Below are 5,993 nucleotides of genomic sequence, written 5' to 3'. Positions count from 1 at the left end.
TGTCAGAGTGCAAAATTACTTCAAAAAATGTGTTATTTTCACCAATTACTCTTAATTTTATCACGGGTACCTCTCTAGACAAAAAAGATGTCGTTTTTGAGTCATAGAATGAATCATTAAAGTTGGATAGACTAACGGTCAAAATAAGGTTTGAGGGTAGATGTCCACTAATAATTTATATTTTTCTCTCTTTACTATACCATTCTCATGCTTCTTACGTGTGATTTGAATAAAACGATGAGGAAGTAATACCCAATGGATGGGGTATTAAAATCCCTATGTAAACTTGTCCTTTGCATATTAAAGTGAATAGAGTTTTAAAATAGTCCGTGTGTTATTCCTAATATTATTTATTGTATATATTGATTACGTATCCATATGTTTCACTATCCAACTCATTTCTAACACTATACTAACATTTATTACTATAGGTACCCAAACTACTAATAATTGTATGATTAATTATGTATTGGAAAGCTTATTATAGAAGGTATATATCTATATATATATACATATATATATATATAATTGCACATACAACACCTTAACTTTTGACATTTTATTAAGCTAGTTTTAAACATTCAATGGAACAGTCATTTTTGTACACATCTCTTACACTTGTCATCTTTCTGATGTTTTCCCTCAAGCTCTTCTTCCAAACCAAAAATGATGGTCGCTACAAAAACTTCCTGCCAACCCACTACAAAAAACGTGACTTTTGCCGGCGCAATTTTCTTAAGCGTGAGTCTCAGTTTCTCTCTCTTCCATGGCGAGGAGACGAAAATCTAGGCAGAAGCTAGCAAAACCAGTCATTGAGCCGGAGCTCCCTTCATCCAATGGAGAAGATATTGTTCAGGAGTTGAGTACTGAGGAAGTGCTCATTGAGGAAATGGGTATGAATGCTGAGGAGCAAGAGTTTGATGCTAGGGATTCTGGTTGTACTTCGAAGGAGGTCATTGATCATTCCAAGGATCCAGATACTGTGTCCTGGGCTGCAGAGGTTGAGGCTCGATCTTTCCAAGAGTCGGCCAAAGAAACTTGGGCCAAGTTTCCAGGAATCTCTTCCGTCACATGGTTGTACGAAGCTACATTACTTGGAGCCTTTTCAGAAGGATGGACAGATAATTGTGAAACTGGATGTGGATGAGATTGAAGTGGAAGCATCTTTTTGGAAATTAGCATTGATATGTGTGGTGATTGGTGCTAACCCGCCACTAGCGGTTTTTGAAGGGTTTATCAAACGAATTTGGGGAAAGCTAGGTATTGAGTGAGTGGCTCGAATGAATGTAGGATTCACAATGGTGAAGTTTAGAGATGAAGCAACTCGTGATCAGGTTTTGGAATCAGATGTGATTCATTTTGATAAGAAACCAGTTGTTCTCCGTCCCTGGACTACAGATATTGAGTCCTTGAAGTCTATCAAATCAGTGCATGTGTGGATCCATTTACCTGATCTTGGCTTGCAATATTGGGGGGGTGAAGTATTTGAGTGCCCTTCTTAGCACAATAGGTAATCCTATAATGATTGACAAGATTACCAAGGATCGATCTATGATACAATTTGCTCGTGTCTTAGTAGATATGGAAATTGTAGAAACTTTACCTAAGTATATCAGTTATTTCAATGAGAAGGGTCAAGTTATGGAACAGCTTATAGAATATGAATGGTTGCCAACAAAATGTTCTAATTGTAAGAAATTGGGACACTCAGTAGCTTCTTGCAAATTTATTCCTGAAGCAGTCTGGAGGAAGAAAGAACTAAAGAAAAAGGAAGAGACTGATCCTTCTAAGGCAGTGAATAATGTAAGTCCGAATAACCCTGTTCCAATTCAACAAGTTCAATTAGACACTGACCAACCAATTGATGGTCCAGTAGATCCACATTGGTTTTTTTTTTTTTAAAAGAGCTGGTGTTATGAAACAAGTTAATCAGGTTCCTGTTAAGCAGGCCAGAAACCCTTTTACTGTGCTCTAGGAGCAGCAGAGGCCTCTGACTGAACATTCTCCCAATCTAGACCCGAATGGAATGCTGCAACCTCCTAAGCTGGAATGTTAGAGGGTTGAATAGAAAGAATAAACAGATGGTGGTTCTTGATGTCTGTAGATTGAATAAGGTTGGTATTGGGGCTCTCATTGAAACTAAAATCAAGGGAGTGAAAATAAAGGAAGTTATGTCTTCTACTTTGGTTGGTTGGGAGTATTATAGTAGTGTGAACTTGGAGGGTAGAATCTTATTGATTTGGAAAGCTCATTTGGTGCATATTGAAGTGATCCAGGACAGTGCCCAATTTTTGCACTGTAAAGTTAGAATTTGCAATAGAAAATATGAATTTTGTCTTACCATAGTGTATGGTTCTAATTGTATGGAGTCCAGGAGATCCTTATGGCATGATTTGGCCCATTTGCAGTGCTCAATAAAATCTTGGATCATTCTAGGGGATTTTAATGCTGGCTTTGATCCTGATGACAGATTGGGAGGGAGACCTATCACTATGAAAGAAATGGAGGATGCTTGGCAGTTGCTTGATCTTGGTTCGGTTGATGAAATGAAGGTTATGGGATCCTTTTATACTTGGTCTAACAATCAAGAAGGGGGGACTCGCATTTTCTCTAAGTTGGACAGGGTGTTTACTAAAGAAGCCTGACTTGACTCATTTCCGTTAGTTACTGCTGTTTCTCAATGGGAGGTTATATCTAATCATTGTTTTATTCTTATTAAACAACTAGCTACTATGAGGATGGGGGTGAAGCCGTTTCGTTTCTATAACACGTGGGTCTCTCATCCTAGATTTAGGGAGACAGTCTTGGCTAACTGGTCTAAACAGTTACAATATGAGGGTAGAGGCTTGGAGCAGATTGGTTGGAAGCTTACCCGTCTTAAGCATGTCTTGAAGACTTTTAATTGGAAGGTTATGGGGGATGTTGCTTATAATTATGAGAGAAGTAAAAGTTTATATCAACAGGCCCATTCAAATCTTTTTGATGATCCGAGTAATAGCAGGTTGTGTTCTGAGGAAAGATAAGCCTTTCTGGAATTTAAAAGACAGGAGCGAATTTATGCTAGTTTCCTCTACCAAAAAAGTAAAATAGCTTGGCTGCGATTTGGTGATGACAATTCCTCTTTCTTTCATGCTAGTTTAAAGAAGAGGAAATCAGCTAGTAGGATTGTGTCTTTTGTTAATGATAAAGGTCAGGTTGACGATGATTATAATAAGGTTACCCATCATTTTCTTCAGCATTTTAAGAACTTCTTGGGTGCAGCTAGTAAGGCTTCGGGCAAAATTGATTCTCAAGTTATTGCTTATGGTCCGGTTTTGGGTTTAGAAGCTCAGTTGGGCTTAATCAAGTCGTTCTCTGCCCATGAAGTTAAAGCGGCTATGTTTAGCATTCACTCAATTAAAAGCCCAGGTCCGGATGGTTATGGGGTGGGTTTTTTCAAAGCTTTGTGGAAGGATATAGGCAAGGAGATTTCACTGGCTGTCCTCGATTTTTTTTTATTGAGGTAGTATTCCTCAGAGTCTGAATAAAACGATCATTTCCCTTATTCCTAAAGTGGATTATCCAGTTAATGCAATTGATTTTAGACCTATTGCTTGTTGCACTACTATCTACAAATGCATTTCAAAAATGTTGTGCAGTAGGCTTAATACTGTTCTTCCTTCTCTGATTAATCAAAATTAGGGGGCTTTTATCAAGCAGCGATCTCTTGCTCATAATGTTCTTATCCTTCAAGACTTGATTAAGGGGTACAATAGGAAAAATAGTTCCCCTCGGTGCCTTATGAAGATAGATATTAGTAAGGCGTACGACTCAATTGACTGGGATTTCTTGGAGAATCTACTGAATGCTCTCTGTTTTCTGATTAGATTCATAAGGTGGGTTATGGTGTGTTTAAGGGGTTCATCCTATTCTTTAGTGATGAATGGTAGAATTCAAGGTCATTTTCAAGGAGCCAAAGGGCTCAGACAAGGTGATCCAATCTCGCCTTTGCTTTTTGTTATTGTGATGGATTATCTTACCCGGTTATTGTTAAAAGCTTCTAAGGAGAAAGATTTCAAATTTCATCCTTTGTGTAAGTCTCTAAATCTTATTAGTCTTTGTTTTGCTGACGATCTCCTTCTATTTTGCAAAGCTAATCCAAAATCAGTTATGATTCTTCATCAAGCTTTTAATGAGTTTACTTTGTCGTCGGGTTTGTCTATCAACCAAAGTAAATCTCAAATCTATTTTGGAGGGCTAGCTGCAGTAGATAAATCTCCCATATTATTGTGTTCTAATTTGGTTGAAGGGCACTTTCCACTGAAATATTTGGGTGTTCCTCTGAGACCTACTAAATGGAAGGCTGTTGACAGTGATATTATTCTCATGAAGATTAGAATGCGACTGAATGTTTGGGCTAGTCGTCATCTATCATATGCTGGTCAGGTCCAGTTGGTGCATTCAGTGTTCTTGGGGATTCGCTCTTACTGGATGAATATTTTTTTGCTACCTCAGGGTGTAATGAGATATAGACTGCCTTTGTAGAAGATTCCTTTGGGGTGAGAAGGGAGACAGGAGCAAATTTCATCTTATTTCTTGGGAGCATGTTTGTCGTCCGAAGTGTTATGGAGGTTTGGGTTTTTGGGAGGGTCCTACTTGGAATAAGATGCTGTTAGCTAAGTTCATCTGGGCTATTTCTTCTAAGTAGGATCTGTTATGGGTGAAATGGGTCAACTATATATACTTAAAAGGAACTTATCTCTGGGATTATTTGTTAAAACAAGATACCAGCTGGTATTGGAGGAAGCTTATCAAACTTTGTCAATCTCTATCCAGTTCTGAGTTGGAGTCTGCGGTTGTGAATAGGAAGCTTCAGCTGGGTAAGCTTTACTCTTTATTTCTTCCAGGCGAGTTGGTGTTCTATGAGAAGGCTGTGTGGTGTAGGCTTTCGGTTCCAAAACACAGGTTTATCCAGTGCCTAGCTGTGAATTAGAAGCTTTTCACTAGGGATTTACTTCATCATTGTCATTTGAATATTCCATCTCCTTTATGCCCTGTTTGTTCTCAAGAAGATGAAAGTCACTCTCATTTATTTTTTGAGTGTTTGTTCTCCAGGAGAGTTATGCAGTCTGTTTATGGGTGGCTGGGAGAGGTTATTTGGCCTGTTCAGTATGCGGATTGGTCTCACTGGTTGGCTGGGCGTCGCAATGGGTGGGTGTTCCTTGTGGTGGTAGCAACTCTTGCGGCTTCAGTTTATTTTATTTGGCTTAATAGGAACCATTGCTGTTTTGAGAAGAGTTGTTTTTCTGTTTCTAGAATTGATCGCTTGATTAGATTCTCAGTTAAGGCTAGAGTGCAGAATCTAAGAGATTGGAAATGTTCCATTAGAGAGAGACAAATGTTAGATTTTGTCAACAATTTGTAATCTGAGGTGGAGTTTTATCTCTAGCCTTTTTTGTTGTCTCTAGTTTGTTTGATCAATAAAATTTTCCTTTTGATAAAAAAAAAGCCACGTTTTGCACCGGCAAAAGCCATATGGTCTTTACCGACGCGTTTTTGCGTCGGCAAAAAGTGACGATGTACATCCGTCGATAATTGGACTTTTGTCGACGCAAAACGTACTGCGTTGGCAATTGTATCTTTTGGCGACGAAAAAATGCGCTGGGAAAAATAAGGATGCGCCGGCAAAAAAAATTGTCACGGGATTTTGGAAAACACTTTTGGCGGTGCAAAATTGCGCCGGCAAAGATGTTTCTTTTAGTGGCGCAATATTGCACCAGAAAAAGATGTTGCTTTTAGTGGCGCGTTTTTGCGCCGGTAAAGGTTGAGACTTTTACTAATGTAATTTTGCGTCGGTAAAAATATTTTTTAAATAATTTTTTTTGATAATATTACTATTTTATTTTCAATATATTAATATTACTTAATAAATTTCTATTTTAATATATTAATAATTATTTAATTTTTTAGTAATATTAATTAATTAGAAATAAAATTAAAATTAAAATTTTATG

Source organism: Humulus lupulus, chromosome 1, assembly GCF_963169125.1.
Source record: "Humulus lupulus chromosome 1, drHumLupu1.1, whole genome shotgun sequence".
NCBI lineage: Eukaryota > Viridiplantae > Streptophyta > Magnoliopsida > Rosales > Cannabaceae > Humulus > Humulus lupulus.
Note: the sequence above shows the minus strand (reverse complement) of the source record.